This window comes from Musca autumnalis, unplaced genomic scaffold (genome assembly GCF_047663935.1).
Source record: "Musca autumnalis isolate F117 unplaced genomic scaffold, ASM4766393v1 scaffold_2, whole genome shotgun sequence".
Taxonomy (NCBI): Eukaryota; Metazoa; Arthropoda; class Insecta; order Diptera; family Muscidae; genus Musca; species Musca autumnalis.
In genome coordinates, this window is record NW_027411755.1 from 18,314,294 (window position 1) to 18,336,807 (window position 22,514).

At 27.6% G+C, this 22,514-nt stretch overlaps 1 protein-coding gene across 1 annotated transcript in view; it reads left to right on the forward strand.

The window, feature by feature from the left end:
- nAChRalpha6 (nicotinic acetylcholine receptor alpha6) overlaps window positions 1-22,514 on the forward strand; it is a 961,717-nt gene that overhangs the window by 57,523 nt on the left and 881,680 nt on the right. Inside the window, exon 3 of the mRNA XM_073967234.1 lies at window positions 21,936-21,988. The gene's annotated coding sequence lies outside the window, so the exon portion shown is untranslated. The remainder of the gene's footprint in view (window positions 1-21,935; window positions 21,989-22,514) is intronic.

Here is a 22,514-nt window from a genome sequence, read left to right on the forward strand (position 1 = left end):
CAAGATAAACTACAAAAAAAAGAAGCAATATGTTCATGTTAATCTCAATTGAACAAGTTTCCGTGCCATTCCCCGTTTTCGCCCAAAAGAAAAGGGAAACAAGTCTTTAGCAAAAATTTTTAACTTTGTTAAGAATATCAAAAACTTTTCAAAAGCTCAAGGAAAAGGAAGGCAAAAAGAAAAAAAACTAACTTAAACTAAGAAAGCAAACCATAAGCTAGGCATTTCATCAATAGTTTAAAAATTCAAAAAGGACAAAACTCACACGAGAGTTGTTAAGTTAATAAGAAAAGTTGGGCCACAAGGACCTTGAAAAACATATGTATATCGTCGTTTCAACAGCCTAAATGTGGGCACAACTTTTATATTTTTTTCTACCTAAAAGTATGCAATATATGTACCCAGATATTCTTATATTTGTGTTAAACTAGTTTAAATTACATACAAATTTCCTGTGGTGTGTTTACTCATATCTCAGTACAATTTTTTTTATTTCATTTAAAAAGGCCTTTAACTTACTGACCACTTTGTCCTTGGTTATTTCATGTGTGTGGGCATACCAAGAAATATAATTTCCAAAACTCATTTAATATTTTTAGTTTATGGTTGTTATGACCTTTCCCTCATCACCGAGAATTGTCCCTGGCAATACAATTCCACTTTAATTGTTTTTGTCTAGCCAAGTGCAGTTTCTTTATTATTTTCAAAGAAAACTTTGTTTTATGGCCCATATGTGCTCTCCATCACATCGCACATATGTGAATTCTTTGGCAATTTTGATTAATTGATATGATAAGAGAAACGTAATTACGTTTTTGGTGTAAAATTGTTTTGACAGAAAGTATATTTGATGAAAGACGAAAAGGTCATGTAATAACTTTTTCTCGAAGAAGTAGAAAATAATTACTTCTTATCAACTTCTTGGAAAACAGATTAAAAAAATATTATTTTTATTTATTATTAAATATTTTCATTGACGTTTTCCAATAAAAACTGTTTTTACTTCTACTAAAAAATACCCAAATATTTCTCATATGGTAATATTTTCGTAAACTTTACGCGTTTCAATTGGGAAGCGGGGCGTATACATATTGACGTCAGTTATACGCCACAAGGTACAAGGGAAGATTTAAATTTTGCAGAAATCATTGAAGGTCTGATAACATTTTATCTCGATGACCAAATATACGTTTCTAAAGAAAGAAGAAATAATTATTTTTTCGAAGATTTTGTTTTCCAAAAGGCCATGTGTTCAATTCTTGCTCTATGAAAATCTTAAATGAAAACTTTCATAAAAGATAAATATTTAATTAAAAATTTCTAAAGAAAATATTCTGAATTTGTTTTTGTCGACCTTTGATCTTTTTATTATTTTTGAGGTTTGTTCGGCTATAGGTCTCTTTTTAATAAAACAAAGTTATGTTTGTTTTATTTGTTTTTTATTTCCAATATTTCGGCCGTCTTTGACGGTCATCATCAGGGATCTTTTTTGAAATAAAGATAAACATAAACATTAATTATATAAATTAACAAACAAAAATACAAAAAACAATAGATATTTACATTTTTTGTATTATTCAACTAAAACACATCTTTCATCCTTTATCACTGCTTATGTTGAACTGATGTTTCTTCTTTGGTTTTGATGTTTTTGGATGACGTTTCGATATATTTGCGCACAGTGTTCCGTGTCCGACTTATAATTTATTCTTTTTTCTGTAGGAACATTTATTATGTGGAGCATTTCCAACATATACCGTCGTTTATAATTGTCCTCTTGACATAAGATTTTCACATCCTTAAAATTTGGAGTGTGACCTGTTTTGGAACAATGTGCTGCTAGAGCAGTTTTTTGTTCTATTGGTTTGTTGTTGGCCTTTTGGTCAGACTTATGGCCGCTGAGTCTGGTCTTTAGTTTTGTTTTTGTTGTGCCAACATATGCCTTTTGGCATATGTTGGACTTGTCTCCATTACATTCTATTCTGTACACTAGGTTAGATTTATCATCATTTGGTATTTTGGATTTTGTATTGCTGAAAAATTTATTATTTGTGTTGGTACTTTTAAGAGCTATTTGGTACTGGTTTTTATTATATAAATTGGATCTAGAGAAACGCTCTGAGAATCCATGCACATAGGTAGATCGTTTGTATATTTTTGTATCTCTTTCTATTTTGTTATGGGTTTGATTTTTTGCTTGTGTTATAAGTTGGTTTATTGTATGTTTTGGGAAATCATTCATTTGTAGAATTTTTCTAACCTTTTTCTCATTTTTGGCATGAAATGTTTGGTCGCTGATATTGAATACTCTCTTTATGAAGTTTGTCGCCGTGTTGATCTTCATTCTTCTTGGATGTTTCGAGTGAAAATTTATAATTCTTCCCGAGGCCGTTGGCTTTTGATACCAATCTAACAGAATGCAATTTCCATGTCTCTGCACCATCGCGTCTAGATATGGTAATTGTTTGTTTGTTTCACATTCCATAGTGAACTTGATTTGTTTATTGAAGTTATTCAATGCCATTAATGTATTCTCCACTTGGTTCTTCTTTATGATACAAAAAATATCATCTACATATTTCGTTAATAACCTCGGTTTTACCTTTAATGCTTTTATAGTTTCGTTGAGTAGTTCTTCCATCACGATATCGGCGACAATTGGTGAAATCGGTGACCCCATAGGCATTCCCTTTTGCTGTTCATAAACCTTGTCTTTGTATATGAAATACCTTGAATCTTTAATGCAGATCATCAAACTTTCAATAAAAAGGTCCATTGGTATATTGGTCTGTTTTTCTATGTGGATCCATTTACTTTTCATTATATTTAACGCCAAGTTTACCGGTAGACTAGGAAATAAAGATACTACATCGAAAGATATCAATATTTCATCCTCGTCGATACGCTGTTTGTTAATTTTTCTTTTAAATTCTTCTGCATCCTTGACATTATATATAGATTCCTTGGTTAAGGTTTTTAAGATATTAGAAATATGTTTCGATAATTCATACGATGGGGAATTTACACTCGAACAAATTGGACGTAGGGGGGTTCCTTCCTTATGAATCTTTGGTAAGCCATATATTCTAGGCGCTACCGCAGTTTTATTTATCAATCTGTTTTTTTCTTTTTCATTGATCAATTTTAAATCAAACATTTTCATCACCAACCTGTTGTTCTTTTCTTGTAAACCAGTGGTCGGGTCTCTTCTTAGTCTCTTATATGTACACATATCCATCAATATTTGGTTCATTTTTGTTTCATAGTCAGATTTTAAAATTGCCACTGTCTTTCCCCCTTTATCTGAATTTAATATTAAAATGTGTTTATTATCTTTTAAGAACTGTGTTGTTTGACCCACTGTGTCTAGAACAAAACGATCTCTTTTTCCCAATTTTATATTTCTCATTTGTTCGTTTATGAGAGTAACTAAATTAATCCTAGCATTTTCTTGCTCTTCGCGATTCTCTAACGTCTGGATGCAATCTTCTCCCTCTGCTATGATGTTGAACAACGGAAAAGTTGTTTTTGTTGTTGGCAGAGAAAATTTTGGACCAAGAGATAACAACCACTCCACATTGGTTGGTATGTCTGTTTTTGTTTTATTTATAAACCACTCTTTGTTGTGTTGTATATTGAGTTCACACAGTTGTTGTTGTTTTAAAGCATTGGGCTTTTTTATGTGTGTTGCCTTTTGTTTTGTACTCTGAGTATTGCTAATGATTTTTTCGCTCTCCACGAGCGTCTCCAAATCCTCTCTTTTTAATAGACTTGCATCCAGACGTTAGAGAATCGCGAAGAGCAAGAAAATGCTAGGATTAATTTAGTTACTCTCATAAACGAACAAATGAGAAATATAAAATTGGGAAAAAGAGATCGTTTTGTTCTAGACACAGTGGGTCAAACAACACAGTTCTTAAAAGATAATAAACACATTTTAATATTAAATTCAGATAAAGGGGGAAAGACAGTGGCAATTTTAAAATCTGACTATGAAACAAAAATGAACCAAATATTGATGGATATGTGTACATATAAAAGACTAAGAAGAGACCCGACCACTGGTTTACAAGAAAAGAACAACAGGTTGGTGATGAAAATGTTTGATTTAAAATTGATCAATGAAAAAGAAAAAACCAGATTGATAAATAAAACTGCGGTAGCGCCTAGAATATATGGCTTACCAAAGATTCATAAGGAAGGAACCCCCCTACGTCCAATTTGTTCGAGTGTAAATTCCCCATCGTATGAATTATCGAAACATATTTCTAATATCTTAAAAACCTTAACCAAGGAATCTATATATAATGTCAAGGATGCAGAAGAATTTAAAAGAAAAATTAACAAACAGCGTATCGACGAGGATGAAATATTGATATCTTTCGATGTAGTATCTTTATTTCCTAGTCTACCGGTAAACTTGGCGTTAAATATAATGAAAAGTAAATGGATCCACATAGAAAAACAGACCAATATACCAATGGACCTTTTTATTGAAAGTTTGATGATCTGCATTAAAGATTCAAGGTATTTCATATACAAAGACAAGGTTTATGAACAGCAAAAGGGAATGCCTATGGGGTCACCGATTTCACCAATTGTCGCCGATATCGTGATGGAAGAACTACTCAACGAAACTATAAAAGCATTAAAGGTAAAACCGAGGTTATTAACGAAATATGTAGATGATATTTTTTGTATCATAAAGAAGAACCAAGTGGAGAATACATTAATGGCATTGAATAACTTCAATAAACAAATCAAGTTCACTATGGAATGTGAAACAAACAAACAATTACCATATCTAGACGCGATGGTGCAGAGACATGGAAATTGCATTCTGTTAGATTGGTATCAAAAGCCAACGGCCTCGGGAAGAATTATAAATTTTCACTCGAAACATCCAAGAAGAATGAAGATCAACACGGCGACAAACTTCATAAAGAGAGTATTCAATATCAGCGACCAAACATTTCATGCCAAAAATGAGAAAAAGGTTAGAAAAATTCTACAAATGAATGATTTCCCAAAACATACAATAAACCAACTTATAACACAAGCAAAAAATCAAACCCATAACAAAATAGAAAGAGATACAAAAATATACAAACGATCTACCTATGTGCATGGATTCTCAGAGCGTTTCTCTAGATCCAATTTATATAATAAAAACCAGTACCAAATAGCTCTTAAAAGTACCAACACAAATAATAAATTTTTCAGCAATACAAAATCCAAAATACCAAATGATGATAAATCTAACCTAGTGTACAGAATAGAATGTAATGGAGACAAGTCCAACATATGCCAAAAGGCATATGTTGGCACAACAAAAACAAAACTAAAGACCAGACTCAGCGGCCATAAGTCTGACCAAAAGGCCAACAACAAACCAATAGAACAAAAAACTGCTCTAGCAGCACATTGTTCCAAAACAGGTCACACTCCAAATTTTAAGGATGTGAAAATCTTATGTCAAGAGGACAATTATAAACGACGGTATATGTTGGAAATGCTCCACATAATAAATGTTCCTACAGAAAAAAGAATAAATTATAAGTCGGACACGGAACACTGTGCGCAAATATATCGAAACGTCATCCAAAAACATCAAATCCAAAGAAGAAACATCAGTTCAACATAAGCAGTGATAAAGGATGAAAGATGTGTTTTAGTTGAATAATACAAAAAATGTAAATATCTATTGTTTTTTGTATTTTTGTTTGTTAATTTATATAATTAATGTTTATGTTTATCTTTATTTCAAAAAAGATCCCTGATGATGACCGTCAAAGACGGCCGAAATATTGGAAATAAAAAACAAATAAAACAAACATAACTTTGTTTTATTAAAAAGAGACCTATAGCCGAACAAACCTCAAAAATAATATAAAGAAAATATTTTCATTTCAAATTTTAAGAGCACACGAATACAGCTGCCTATAAATATTTCTGCAAAGACTAAATTTTATAAATATATTCTGGGTGAGGGGCGTATACGTATTGATACAACTTATACGTCCTCCTGTACAAAATCAAAGGTCTAGGCGGGAAGAAACCTTTGTATAGTAGTCATTTATTCTTCGTTGGAATCTTGCAAAAATTTTTTTTAAAAAATCCACGTTTTGTTGGAATCTTGAAAAATATTTTTTAAAAAATCCACGTTTTGTTGGAATCTTGAAAAATATTTTTTAAAAAATCCACGTTTTGCTGGAATCTTGAAAAATATTTTTTAAAAAATCCACGTTTTGCTGGAATCTTGAAAAATATTTTTTAAAAAATCCACGTTTTGCTGGAATCTTGAAAAATATTTTTTAAAAAATCCACGTATTGTTGGATGCTTGAAAAATATTTTTTAAAAAATCCACGCTTTGTTGGATGCTTGAAAAAATATTTTTTAAAAAATCCACGTTTTGTTGGAATCTTGAAAAATATTTTTTAAAAAATCCACGTTTTGCTGGAAACTTGAAAAATATTTTTTAAAAAATCCACGTTTTGCTGGAATCTTGAAAAATATTTTTTAAAAAATCCACGTTTTGCTGGAATCTTGAAAAATATTTTTTAAAAAATCCACGTTTGCTGGAATCTTGAAACAAATTTTTTCAAAATCCACGTTTTGCTGGAATCTTGAAAAATATTTTTTAAAAAATCCACGTTTTGCTGGAATCTTGAAAAATATTTTTTTAAAAATCCACGTTTTGCTGGAATCTTGAAAAATATTTTTTAAAAAATCCACGTTTTGCTGGAATCTTGAAAAATATTTTTTAAAAAATCCACGTTTTGCTGGAATCTTGAAAAATATTTTTTAAAAAATCCACGTTTTGCTGGAATCTTGAAAAATATTTTTTAAAAAATCCACGTTTTGTTGGAATCTTGAAAAATATTTTTTAAAAAATCCACGTTTTGTGGGAATCTTGAAAAATATTTTTTAAGAAATCCACGTATAGTGGTGATGCTGGAAAAATATTTTTTAAAAAATCCACGCATTGTTGGATGATTGAAAAAAATATTTTTTAAAAAATCCACGTTTTGTTGGGTGCTTGAAAAAATATTTTTTAAAAAATCCACGTTTTGTTGGGTGCTTGAAAAAATATTGTTTAAAAAATCCACGTTTTGTTGGGTGCTTGAAAAAAAAAATTTTTTTAAAAATCCACGTTTTGTTGGGTGCTTAAAAAAATATTTTTTAAAAAATCCACGTTTTGTTGGGTGCTTGAAAAAATATTTTTTAAAAAATCCACGTTTTGTTGGGTGCTTGAAAAAATATTTTTTAAAAAATCCACGTTTTGTGGGATGCTTGAATAAATATTTTGTAAAAAAAACTATGTTTTTTGGATGCCTAAAAAATATTTATTACAAAATCAACGATTAGCAATATGCCTGAAAAAATATTTAAAAAAAAAAAATACACGAATTGTAAGATGTTTGAAATTTTTTTTTAAAAATCCACCTTTTGTGGTTATGCTTGAAAAATATTATTTTAAAAAATTCACGTTTTGTTGGATGCTTGAAAAAATATTTTCTAGAAAAGCCACGATTTGTAAGATGCTTGAAAAAATATATTTTAAAAAATCCACGTTTTGTGGTGATGCTTGAAAAAATATTTTTTAAAAAATCCACGTTTTGTGGTGATGCTTGAAAAAATATTTTTTAAAAAATCCACGTTTTGTGGTGATGCTTGAAAAAATATATTTTAAAAAATCCACGTTTTGTGGTGATGCTTGAAAAAATATTTTTTAAAAAATCCACGTTTTGTGGTGATGCTTGAAAAAATATTTTTTAAAAAATCCACGTTTTGTGGTGATGCTTGAAAAAATATTTTTTAAACAATCCACGTTTTGAGGTGATGCTTGAAAAAATATTTTTTAAAAAATCCACTTTTTTTTGGGTGCTTGAAAAAAATATTTTTTAAAAAATCCACTTTTTTTTGGGTGCTTGAAAAAAATATTTTTTAAAAAATCCACGTTTTTTTGGTGCTTGAAAAAAATATTTTTTAAAAAATCCACGTTTTGTGGTGATGCTTGAAAAATATTTTTTAAAAAATCCACGTTTTGTGGTGATGCTTGAAAAATATTTTTTAAAAAATCCACATTTTGCTGGAATCTTGAAAAATATTTTTAAAAAATCCACGTTTTGCTGGAATCTTAAAAAAATATTTTTTAAAAAATCCACGTTCTGTTGGGGGCTTGAAAAAATATTTTTTAAAAAATCCACGTTTTGTTGTGATGATTGAAAAAATATTTCTTAAAAAATCCACGTTTTGTTGGGTGCTTGAAAAAATATTTTTTAAAAAATCCACGTTTTGTGGTGATGCTTGAAAAATATTTTTTAAAAAATCCACGTTTTGTATGGATGCTTAAAAATCCACGTTTTGTTGGAATCTTGAAAAATATTTTTTAAAAAATCCACGTTTTGTATGGATGCTTAAAAATCCACGTTTTGCTGGAATCTTGAAAAATATTTTTTAAAAAATCCACGTTTTGCTGGAATCTTGAAAAATATTTTTTAAAAAATTCACGTTTTGCTGGAATCTTGAAAAATATTTTTTAAAAAATCCACGTTTTGCTGGAATCTTGAAAAATATTTTTTAAAAAATCCACGTTTTGTTGGAATCTTGAAAAATATTTTTTAAAAAATCCACGTTTTGTGGGAATCTTGAAAAATATTTTTTAAGAAATCCACGTATAGTGGTGATGCTGGAAAAATATTTTTTAAAAAATCCACGCATTGTTGGATGATTGAAAAAAATATTTTTTAAAAAATCCACGTTTTGTTGGGTGCTTGAAAAAATATTTTTTAAAAAATCCACGTTTTGTTGGGTGCTTGAAAAAATATTGTTTAAAAAATCCACGTTTTGTTGGGTGCTTGAAAAAAAAAATTTTTTAAAAATCCACGTTTTGTTGGGTGCTTAAAAAAATATTTTTTAAAAAATCCACGTTTTGTTGGGTGCTTGAAAAAATATTTTTTAAAAAATCCACGTTTTGTTGGGTGCTTGAAAAAATATTTTTTAAAAAATCCACGTTTTGTGGGATGCTTGAATAAATATTTTGTAAAAAAAACTATGTTTTTTGGATGCCTAAAAAATATTTATTACAAAATCAACGATTAGCAATATGCCTGAAAAAATATTTAAAAAAAAAAAAATACACGAATTGTAAGATGTTTGAAATTTTTTTTTAAAAATCCACCTTTTGTGGTTATGCTTGAAAAATATTATTTTAAAAAATTCACGTTTTGTTGGATGCTTGAAAAAATATTTTCTAGAAAAGCCACGATTTGTAAGATGCTTGAAAAAATATATTTTAAAAAATCCACGTTTTGTGGTGATGCTTGAAAAAATATTTTTTAAAAAATCCACGTTTTGTGGTGATGCTTGAAAAAATATTTTTTAAAAAATCCACGTTTTGTGGTGATGCTTGAAAAAATATATTTTAAAAAATCCACGTTTTGTGGTGATGCTTGAAAAAATATTTTTTAAAAAATCCACGTTTTGTGGTGATGCTTGAAAAAATATTTTTTAAAAAATCCACGTTTTGTGGTGATGCTTGAAAAAATATATTTTAAAAAATCCACGTTTTGTGGTGATGCTTGAAAAAATATTTTTTAAAAAATCCACGTTTTGTGGTGATGCTTGAAAAAATATTTTTTAAAAAATCCACGTTTTGAGGTGATGCTTGAAAAAATATTTTTTAAAAAATCCACTTTTTTTTGGGTGCTTGAAAAAAATATTTTTTAAAAAATCCACGTTTTTTTTGGTGCTTGAAAAAAATATTTTTTAAAAAATCCACGTTTTGTGGTGATGCTTGAAAAATATTTTTTAAAAAATCCACGTTTTGTGGTGATGCTTGAAAAATATTTTTTAAAAAATCCACATTTTGCTGGAATCTTGAAAAATATTTTTAAAAAATCCACGTTTTGCTGGAATCTTAAAAAAATATTTTTTAAAAAATCCACGTTCTGTTGGGGGCTTGAAAAAATATTTTTTAAAAAATCCACGTTTTGTTGTGATGATTGAAAAAATATTTCTTAAAAAATCCACGTTTTGTTGGGTGCTTGAAAAAATATTTTTTAAAAAATCCACGTTTTGTGGTGATGCTTGAAAAATATTTTTTAAAAAATCCACGTTTTGTATGGATGCTTAAAAATCCACGTTTTGTTGGAATCTTGAAAAATATTTTTTAAAAAATCCACGTTTTGTATGGATGCTTAAAAATCCACGTTTTGTTGGAATCTTGAAAAATATTTTGTAAAAAATCCACGTTTTGTTGGAATCTTGAAAAATATTTTTTAAAAAATCCACGTTTTGTTGGAATCTTGAAAAATATTTTTTAAACAATCCACGTTTTGTTGGAATCTTGAAAAATATTTTTTAAAAAATCCACGTTTTGTTGGAATCTTGAAAAATATTTTTTAAAAAATCCACGTATTATTGGATGCTTAAAAATATCTTTTAAAAAATCCACGTATTATTGGATGCTTAAAAATATCTTTTTTTTAAAAATCTACGTTTTGTTGGAATCTTGAAAAAAATATTTTTTAAAAAATCCACGTTTTGTTGGAATCTTGAAAAATATTTTTTAAAAAATCCACGTTTTGTTGGAATCTTGAAAAATATTTTTTAAAAAATCCACGTTTTGTTGGAATCTTGAAAAATATTTTTTAAAAAATCCACGTTTTGTTGGAATCTTGAAAAATATTTTTTAAAAAATCCACGTTTTGTTGGAATCTTGAAAAATATTTTTTAAAAAATCCACGTTTTGTTGGAATCTTGAAAAATATTTTTTAAAAAATCCACGTTTTGTTGGAATCTTGAAAAATATTTTTTAAAAAGTCCACGTTTTGTTGGAATCTTGAAAAATATTTTTTAAAAAATCCACGTTTTGTTGGAATCTTGAAAACTATTTTTTAAAAATTCCACGTTTTGTTGGAATCTTGAAAAATATTTTTTAAAAAATCCACGTTTTGTTGGAATCTTGAAAACTATTTTTTAAAAAATCCACGTTTTGTTGGAATCTTGAAAAATATTTTTTAAAAAATCCACGTTTTGTTGGAATCTTGAAAAATATTTTTTAAAAAATCCACGTTTTGTTGGAATCTTGAAAAATATTTTTTAAAAAATCCACGTTTTGTTGGAATCTTGAAAAATATTTTTTAAAAAATCCACGTTTTGTTGGAATCTTGAAAAATATTTTTTAAAAAATCCACGTTTTGTTGGAATCTTGAAAAATATTTTTTAAAAAGTCCACGTTTTGTTGGAATCTTGAAAAATATTTTTTAAAAAATCCACGTTTTGTTGGAATCTTGAAAAATATTTTTTAAAAATTCCACGTTTTGTTGGAATCTTGAAAAATATTTTTTAAAAAATCCACGTTTTGTTGGAATCTTGAAAACTATTTTTTAAAAAATCCACGTTTTGTTGGAATCTTGAAAAATATTTTTTAAAAAATCAACGTTTTGTTGTGCGCTTTAAAAATATTTTTAAAAAAATCCACGTTTTGTTGGGTGCTTGAAAAATATTATTTTAAAAAATCCACGTTTTGTTGGATGCTTGAAAAATATTATTTTAAAAAATCCACGTTTTGTTGGATGCTTGAAAAATATTTTTTTTGAAAATCCACGTTTTGTTGAATGCTTTAAGAATATTTTTTAAAAAATCCACGTTTTGTTGAATTCTTGAAAAATATTTTTAAAAATACAGATTTTGTTGGATGTTTGAAAAATATTTTTTAAAAAATCCACGTATTGTTGGATGCTTGAAAAAATATTTTTTAAAAAATCCACGTTTTGTTGAATGCTTGAAAAAATATTTTTTTAAAAAATCCACGTTTTGCTGGATGCTTAAAATAATTCTTTAAAAAAATCCACGTAGTGTTGGATGCTTAAAAAAATATTTTTTTTTTTAAAGTCCAGGTTTTGTTGGATGCTTGAAAAAATATTTTTTTAAAAATCCAGGTTTTGTTGGATGTTTGAAAAAATATTTTTTTACAAATCCACGTTTTGTTGGAAAAATATTTTTTAAACATCCACGTTTTGTTGGAAAATATTTTTTAGCAATTCCTCGTTTTGTTGAAAAAATATTTTTAAACATCCACGTTTTGTTGGATACTTGAATTTTTTTTTTTTATATAATATTTTTAAAAACTACACATTTTGTTGGATGCTTGAAAAAATATTCTTTAAAAAATCCACGTTCTGTTGGATGTTTGAAAAAATATTTTTTAAAAAATCCACGTTTTTTTGGATGCTTGAAAAAATATTTTTTAAAAAATCCACGTTTTGTTGGATGCTTGAAAAAATATTTTTTTTTTAAAGTCCAGGTTTTGTTGGACGCTTGAAAAAATATTTTTTTAAAAATCCAGGTTTTGTTGGATGTTTGAAAAATATTTTTTAAAATATCCACGTTTTGTTGGATGCTTTAAAATTATTTTTTAAAAAAGCCACGTTTTGTTGGATGCTTGAAAAAATATTTTATTAAAAAATCCACGTTTTGTTGGATGCTTGAAAAAATGTGTTTTTAAAATCCAGGTACTGTTGGAGGCTTGAAAAAATATTTTTTAAAAAATTAATGTTTTGTTGGATGCTTGAAAAAATATTTTTAAAATTTCACGTTTTGTTGGATGCTTCACGTTTTGTTGGAAGCTTGAATAAATATTTTTTAAAAAATCCACGTTTTGTTTGAAGCGTAAAAAAATATTTTTTAAAAAAATCAAGGTTTTTTGGATGCTTGAAAAAATAATTTTTAAGCTATCCACGTTTTGTTGTATGCTTAAAAAATATTTTTAAAAAATCCAAGTTTTGTTGGATGCTTGAAAAATATTATTTAAAAAACCCACGTTTTGTTGAATAACTGAAAAAATTTTTTTTAAAAATCCACGTTTTGTTGGATGCTTGTTCAGTGTCCACTTGAGACAAAAGTGTGTAGTGTGCTATGCCTTAATGTCCGTTTGATCACTCCAAAAATATTCTCAAAAAAGTGACCTTGTACAGCATCATATTTAACAACCAAAAAACAATTCTACACAAAATTTACCATAATGAGGGAAACCCCAACATTGTGGTTATATAAATATTGCCCTCTATGTTTACACACATAGATATGTATGTGTGTGTGTACTTTGTGGTAACTTTAAGCTCAACATACATTTGTTTAAGTTGATGTGGTTCAAACATGACTGCTGTCTTTAAATGTGACAGAATGTATGTTTGGATGTGACATTGTATCACAGATACATGTATATGTGTGTGTGATTGTGTGACTATTTTCTAGAATATATTTTCTGTCTCCGCAATCACAACACAAAACCCCAAAAAATTTAGACAAGTCACACAAAAAAAAAAAACACGTTACAACGAAATAAGCATCCTACGCAAATCAACAGAAAAACACTTCCCGGGAGTAGTTGAAAAAAAAATCCCCTGTATTAGTGAGAGAAAAACTGTGTTTATCATGTCCATGTTGTTGATTCTTTTTTTCTAATACTGGTCCTGCTGCCACTGCCACTGTTGTTGATGATACACATGTTGATGTTGTTTTCAATGTTATTTTTTTGCTTAACGACCCATAATTCAAATGAAGTCTACGAAGGATGCCTCATACACACGTTTACCAGGCAACCTCCCCCTGCCATTCACCACATTCACATGTGAGAAAAAAAATCCTGAAATCTACGCGCAGTTATATGAATGCCTGGATGGACACAAGAAATCATCATCAACAAGAATAACAGCAGCAAAACAGTCAGCGACAGAACTATTTTCCATTTTTATTTCGTTTCGTTTTTTTTTTTGTTAAGAATAAGCGCTGAAATCTTATTGTCCAATATTGGTGGTGGCTATTACAAGGACATTTACTACAATGCTGTTTTTTTTTTTTTAAATAGTCCTTAAAAGCCATGGATGCCCTACTAATGTTGGCCATCTTAAACAAAAAACGGTGAACGAACTTCTTTCAAATCTCGTAAAACGTTTAAGCAACAATTTCACAAAATATATGGCCCATGAAAAACTTTCTATGATTTATTTGCTTCACTGCATATGTGCAAGGCAACAAATGCCTGGGAAATATTGCAGCATACTTTCAGGAGGTGCTCTATTGGGTAAAGAAAAAATATTATAATTTTATGGGGAATTTAAAAGAGGACAAATGGCAAACCTGCATAAATTTTCCATTCAAAAGCCTATGCAAATACGTACGTAATATATTTAAAGGCATTAGAAGATGTAGCAGTAATAATATAAAAACAAATATAATTTATTGCATACTTTTGGGATTATATTTGATTTCAATTGTTTTTTGTCTGCGAAATAAAACCTAAAATGAGAATAAATTTCAAACTTAAAAAATAATTTTTATGGAGTATTTTCCAAGCATCCAACAAAAGGTGGATTTTTTTAAATTTTTTTCAAGCATCCCACAAAACGTGGATTTTTTATAAAATATTTTTTCAAGCATTACACAAAACGTGGATTTTTTAAAAAATATTTTTTCAAGCATCCAACTGAACGTGGATTTTTTAAATAATATTTTTCAAGGATCCAACAATACATGGATTTTTAAAAAAATATTTTTCAAGGATCCTACAATACATGGATTTTTTAAAAAATATTTTAAAGCATTCAACAAAACGTGTAGTTTTTAAAAAATATTATTTCAAGCCAACAACAAAACATGTTAAAAAAAATATTTTTTCAAGTATCCAACAAAACGAGTATTTTTTAAAAAAATATTTTTCCAACAAAACTTGGATTTTTTAAAAATATTTTTCCAACAAAACGTGGATTTTTTAAAAATATTTTTCCAACAAAACGTGGATTTTTAAAAATATTTTTCCAACAAAACGTGGATTTTTTAAAAATATTTTTCCAACAAAACGTGGATTTTCTAAAAATATTTTTCCAACAAAACCTGGATTTTTTAAAAATATTTTTCCAACAAAACGTGGATTTTCTAAAAATATTTTTCCAACAAAACGTGGATTTTTTAAAAATATTTTTCCAACAAAACGTGGATTTTCTAAAAATATTTTTCCAACAAAACGTGGATTTTCTAAAAATATTTTTCCAACAAAACGTGGATTTTCTAAAAATATTTTTCCAACAAAACGTGGATTTTTTAAAAATATTTTTCCAACAAAACGTGGATTTTTTAAAAATATTTTTCCAACAAAACGTGGATTTTCTAAAAATATTTTTCCAACAAAACGTGGATTTTTTAAAAATATTTTTCCAACAAAACGTGGATTTTCTAAAAATATTTTTCCAACAAAACGTGGATTTTTTAAAAATATTTTTCCAACAAAACGTGGATTTTTTAAAAATATTTTTCCAACAAAACGTGGATTTTCTAAAAATATTTTTCCAACAAAACGTGGATTTTTTAAAAATATTTTTCCAACAAAAAATATATTTAAAAAAATAAAGCATCCAAAAAACGTGGATTTTTTAGAAAATATTTTTTCAAACACCCAACAAAACGTGGATTTTTTTAAAAGTTATTTTTTCAAGCATCAAAAAAACGTTGATTTTTAAAGAATATTTTTTCAAGCATCAAAAAAACGTTGATTTTTAAAGAATATTTTTTCAAGCATCCAACAAAACGTGGATTTTTTAAAAAATATTTTTTCATTCACCCAATTAAGCGTGGATTTGTTTAAGAATGTATTTTCAAGCATCCAACAAAACGCGGATCTTTTAAAGAATATTTTTTCACTAACCCAACAAAACGTGGATTTTTTAAAAATATTTTTTCGAACGTCCCACAAAACGTGGATTTTATAAAAAATATTTTTTCGAACGTCCCACAAAACGTGGATTTTATAAAAAATATTTTTTCGAACGTCCCACAAAACGTGGATTTTATAAAAAATATTTTTTCGAACGTCCCACAAAACGTGGATTTTATAAAAAATATTTTTTGAAGCATCCATCAAAACGTGACTTTTTTTAAATATTTTTTTTCAAGCATTCAACATTCAATATTTTTTTAAGCATCCTAAAAAGTGAATTTTTTAAAAAAATATTTTTTTAAGCATCCAACAAAACGTGGATTTTTTAAGGAATATTTGTTTCAAGCATCATAAAAATTGAGTTTAAAAAAAAAAAAAATTTAAGCATCCAACAAACGTTGATTTTTTAAACAATATTTTTTTCAAACATCCAACAAAACGTGGATTTTTTAAAAAATTATTTTTCATGCATCCAAAAAAAACGTGGATTTTTAAAAAAATATATATTTTATCAAGCTTCCAACAAAACAAGGATTTAAAAAAAAAAAAAATTCAAGCATCCAACAAAACTTCGATTTTTTTTTAAAAGTTGGATTTTTAAAAAATATATATTTTTTCAAGTATCCAACAAAAAGTAGATTTCTTAAAAAAAAATATTTTTTCAGGCAACCAACAAAACCTGAATTTTTTAAAAAATATTTTTTCATGCACCCAATTAAACGTGGATTTTTTTCAAGCATTCAACAATACGTGGATTTAAAAAAAATCAAGCATTCAACAAAACGTGTATTTTTTAAAAATATTTTTTCAAGCATCACCACAAAACGTGGATTTTTTAACAAATATTTGTTCAAGCATCTTACAAATCGAGGATTTTTTAAAAATATTTTTTCAAGCATCTTACAAATCGAGGATTTTTTTAAAAATATTTTTCAAGCATCCTGCAAAACCAGGATTTTTAAAAACATCCTACAAAATTAAAATTTTTAAAAAAGATATTTTAAGGCATCCAATAAAACGTGGATTTTTAACAAATATTTTTTCATGCATCCAACAAAACGTGGATTTTTTAAAAATATTTTTTCAAGCATCCCCACAAAACGTGAATTTTTTAAAAAATATTTTTTCAAGCATCCCCACAAAACGTGAATTTTTTAAAAAATATTTTTTCAAGCATCCCCACATAACGTGAATTTTTTAAAAAAATATTTTTTCAAGCATCCCCACAAGACGTGAATTTTTTAAAAATATTTTTTCAAGTGTCTTTCAATCGTGGATTTTTTAAAGAATATATCAAGCTTCCAACAAAACAAGGATTTAAAAAAAAAAAATTCAAGCATCCAACAAAACTTCGATTTTTTTTTAAAAGTTGGATTTTTAAAAAATATATATTTTTTCAAGTATCCAACAAAAAGTAGATTTCTTAAAAAAAAATATTTTTTCAGGCAACCAACAAAACCTGAATTTTTTAAAAAATATTTTTTCATGCACCCAATTAAACGTGGATTTTTTTCAAGCATTCAACAATACGTGGATTTAAAAAAAATCAAGCATTCAACAAAACGTGTATTTTTTAAAAATATTTTTTCAAGCATCACCACAAAACGTGGATTTTTTAACAAATATTTGTTCAAGCATCTTACAAATCGAGGATTTTTTAAAAATATTTTTTCAAGCATCTTACAAATCGAGGATTTTTTTAAAAATATTTTTCAAGCATCCTGCAAAACCAGGATTTTTAAAAACATCCTACAAAATTAAAATTTTTAAAAAAGATATTTTAAGGCATCCAATAAAACGTGGATTTTTAACAAATATTTTTTCATGCATCCAACAAAACGTGGATTTTTTAAAAATATTTTTTCAAGCATCCCCACAAAACGTGAATTTTTTAAAAAATATTTTTTCAAGCATCCCCACAAAACGTGAATTTTTTAAAAAATATTTTTTCAAGCATCCCCACAAAACGTGAATTTTTTAAAAAAATATTTTTTCAAGCATCCCCACAAGACGTGAATTTTTTAAAAAATATTTTTTCAAGTGTCTTTCAATCGTGGATTTTTTAAAGAATATATCAAGCTTCCAACAAAACAAGGATTAAAAAAAAAAAAAATTCAAGCATCCAACAAAACTTCGATTTTTTTTTAAAAGTTGGATTTTTAAAAAATATATATTTTTTCAAGTATCCAACAAAAAGTAGATTTCTTAAAAAAAAATATTTTTTCAGGCAACCAACAAAACCTGAATTTTTTAAAAAATATTTTTTCATGCACCCAATTAAACGTGGATTTTTTTCAAGCATTCAACAATACGTGGATTTAAAAAAAATCAAGCATTCAACAAAACGTGTATTTTTTAAAAATATTTTTTCAAGCATCACCACAAAACGTGGATTTTTTAACAAATATTTGTTCAAGCATCTTACAAATCGAGGATTTTTTAAAAATATTTTTTCAAGCATCTTACAAATCGAGGATTTTTTTAAAAATATTTTTCAAGCATCCTGCAAAACCAGGATTTTTAAAAACATCCTACAAAATTAAAATTTTTAAAAAAGATATTTTAAGGCATCCAATAAAACGTGGATTTTTAACAAATATTTTTTCATGCATCCAACAAAACGTGGATTTTTTAAAAATATTTTTTCAAGCATCCCCACAAAACGTGAATTTTTTAAAAAATATTTTTTCAAGCATCCCCACAAAACGTGAATTTTTTAAAAAATATTTTTTCAAGCATCCCCACAAAACGTGAATTTTTTAAAAAAATATTTTTTCAAGCATCCCCACAAGACGTGAATTTTTTAAAAAATATTTTTTCAAGTGTCTTTCAATCGTGGATTTTTTAAAGAATATATTTCCATGCACCCAGCTAAGCGTGGATGTTTAAAAAAATATATTTTTTTAAGCCTCCAACAAAACTTGGATTTTTTTAAAAAATATTTTTCCAACCATCCAGCAAAACGTGGATTTTCTTAAAAATAATTTTTTCAAGCATCCAAGAAAACATGGATTTTTTAATGAATATTTTTTTAAGAACTCATATATTTCCCTTCTTTAATTGCTTCGGCACTCATGTCCAACCAAAAATATAGAACAATTAAGTTTCTCTCTTTAATTTTATTTCGACATCGAATCAATTCTGTTGCTTTTTCCTGCAAACAATAGCTTTATTACATTTTTTCAGCAATTCAAGCACGTTTTTAATTATTTCTCTCAATTAAAAACAATTTACACCCATATTTATCTGACCATGGGGATCAGTGCCTCATGTCATGTTTGCTGGCTAGCTATGGGTCGTTCTATTATTACCCTGCGGAGAATCACATCAAGTAATAATGCAGCCAACGCATATTTCATTCACATCAAAAACTAAAATTCAATAAAGAAAAAATCTCGAGTACCAATGAGACAGTGGAATTTTTCACTCAAAAAATTCCACTCAATTTGCAACAATTGTCAGTTGTGCAGACCAATAAAACTGAAACTTGTTGTTATTGCCATTTTTATGACTGTCCAACAAAAACGCACACATAATGAACTTCATTATTGGTTTTTATTGAACAAGGAAGAGGAGCAAACAACGTAAAAGAGAGAGGCAAACAAATTGAAAAATATTGCAAAAAATAGTAATAATTTCAATGGCCCATTATTTCCCATAATTTTGGATTTGCTCTCTCTCTTCTTTCTCTCCTGTTTTTCATATCTCGTTGTAATATCTTTCCAATAGATAAATTTGTTTTGGTATCTGCACAGTATACGAATCAAGACAAACAACAGTTAATGAAAAGAAAATTCAAAGCCAACAACAAAAACAATCCACACCAACAATAAACAGGAATAAATTGATGTATACACTTCTTAAGGAGAATTTGCTGTTTTCAAAGGACTACGCAACTCAAATAGAAAAATACAGATGAAAGAAAATTAAATAAAAATATAGACACGCAAAAGGTTTTGAGATACACACATACATATCTCAATTAATTATTGGCATTGAATGAAAACATTTTGATCTAAGTGCATGGAATAAAAAAACACTCTTTAAAAAAATCCACGTGTTGTGGTGATGCTTGAAAAATATTCTTTAAAAAAATCCAAGTTTTGTGGTGATGGTTAAAAAAATCCACGTTTTGTGGTGATGCTTGAAAAAATATTCTTTAAAAAAATCCACGTTTTGTGGTGATGGTAGAAAAAATATTCTTTGAAATATCCACGTTTTGTGGTGATGGTTGAAAAATATTGTTTAAGAAATCCCCGTTTCTTGGTGATGGTTGAAAAAATATTCTTTAAAAATCCACGTTTTGTGGTGATGGTTGAAAAATATTCTTTAAAAAATCCACGTTTGTGGTGATGCTTGAAAAAATATTCTTTAAAAATCCACGTTTTGTGGTGATGCTTGAAAAAATATTCTTTAAAAATACACGTTTTTGGTGATGATTGAAAAAATATTCTTTAAAGAATCCAGGTTTTGTGGTGATGGTCGAAAAATATCCTTAAAAAATCCACGCTTTGTGGTGATGGTTGAAAAATATTCTTTAAAAAATCCACGTTTTGAGGTGATGGCTGAAAAAATATTCTTTAAACAATCCACGTTTTGTGGAAAAAAGTTGGGTGAATTGACTTTTTCTATAGTAAAAGTCCGCTGAATTTACTTTTCTATTGAATATGAAATGACTTTTTCTATTGAAAAAGTCCGCTGAATTGAATTTTGCCATTGAAAAAGTCCGCTGAATTGACTTCTTTTATTGGAAAAATCCGCTGAATTGTCTTTTTCTATAGAAAAAGTATGCTGAATTGACTTTTACTATTGACAAAGTCCGCTGAATTGACTTTTTCTATAGAAAAAGTCCGCTGAATTTACTTTTTCTATTTAAAATTCCGCTGAATTGACTTTTTCTATTTAAAAGGCCGCTGAATTGACTTCTTTTATTGAAAAAATCCGCAGAATTGTCTTTTTCTATAGAAAAAGTCCGTTGAATTGACTTTTGCTATTGAAAAAGTCCGCTGAATTGACTGTTTCTTTAGAAAAAGTCCGCTGAGTTAACTTTTTCTATAGAAAAAAATCCCATGAATAGAATTTTTCTATAGCAAAAGTCCGCTGAATTTAATTTTTCTATAGAAGAAGTTCGCTGAATTGCAGTTTTCTATTAAAAAATCCGCTGAATTGACATCTTTTATAGAAAAAGTTCGCCTAAATGACTTTTTCTATACAAAAAGTTCGCTGAATTGACTTTTTCTATAGAAAAAGTTCACTGAATTGACTTTATCTATAGAAAAAGTTCGCTGAATTGACTTTTGCCTATCAAAAAATTCGCTGAATTGAATTTTCTATTGAAATAGTCCGCTGAATTGAATTGACTTCCTCTGTTAAAAAAGTCCTCTGACTTAACTTCTTCTATAGAAAAATCCGCAGATTTGAATTTTTATATATAAAAATCCCGCTGTATTGACTTTTTCTTTGGAAACAGTCCGCTGAATTGACTTTTTCTTTAGAAAATTCCTGAGTTGGCTTTTTCTATAGAAAAAGTCCGCTGAATTGCATTTTTCTGTTGAAAAATTCCCCGGAATTGACTTTTTCTATAGAAAAAGTTCGCTGAATTGCCTTCTTCTAGAGAAAAATTCGCTGAATTGACTTTTTAGAGAAAAAGTTCTCTGAATTGGCTTTTGACTATCGAAAAAGTCCGCTGAGTTGAATTTTCTATTGAAAAAATTCGTTGATTTGACTATTTCTATAGAAAAGTGTCGCTGAATTGACTTTTTATATAGAATTTTTTATAAAAAAGTCCCCTGAATTGCCTTTTTCCATAGAAAAAGTGCGCTGAATTTCCTTTTTCTATAGAAACAGTGCGCTGAATTGCTTTTTCTATAGAAAATGTGCGCTGTATTGCCCTTTTCTATAGAAAATGTCCGCTTTTTCTATAGAAAATGTCCGCTAAATTTCCTTTTTTATAGGAAACCTTAACTGAATTGAATTTTTCTATAGAAAAAGTTCGCTGAGTTGACTTTTTCTGTAGGAAATGTTAGCTGTATTCACTTTTTCTATAAAAAGTTTAGCTTAGTTGACTTTTCCTATAGAACAAGTTCGCTGAATTGACTTTTTCTGTAGAAAAAAATCCCCAAAGTTCTTTTCTTCTTAATTTCTATATTCCTTAAGTTTATTTTTAACCATTCAGAATTGCAAATGATTAATAATATGTTTATATCTTTTCAGATTTATAATTATTCTGATGTGTTGAGGAGATAACAACGTTCTCTATCACCACGGTAAGTAATTGAACAGTAGATTCATAATCAATAATTAAACGATACATGTTTATGTATTTTATATGTAAATACGAAATTTATATTGACATTAATTCGTTGATAGATTGATATTTTAATTAAAGATTAACAATTGAAAGAAATTTAATAAGTATTCATGAGAGATAACATCATTGACAGGTAACGGGATAACGGGTAATGTATAGTTTCATAAGATAAGCAGATGGCGAAATTTTTAAATAATTTTCATGAAGAGAGCATTGTGGAATAAAAGTATTAAATTAATTGCTTGGCTGAATTGAATTTTTGTACAAAACAAAGTGGCTGAATTGTCATTTTCTATAGTAAAAGTTAACTAATTTGATCTATTGCTATAGAAAAATTTCGCTGAATCGCATTTTGCTATAGTTAATGTTCGCTGAATTGACTTTTTCTATCGACAATGTTCGTTGAATTGATTTTTCTGTCGAAAAAGTCAGCTAAATTGATTTTTTCTGTCGAAAAAGTTCGCTAAATTCATATTTTCTAT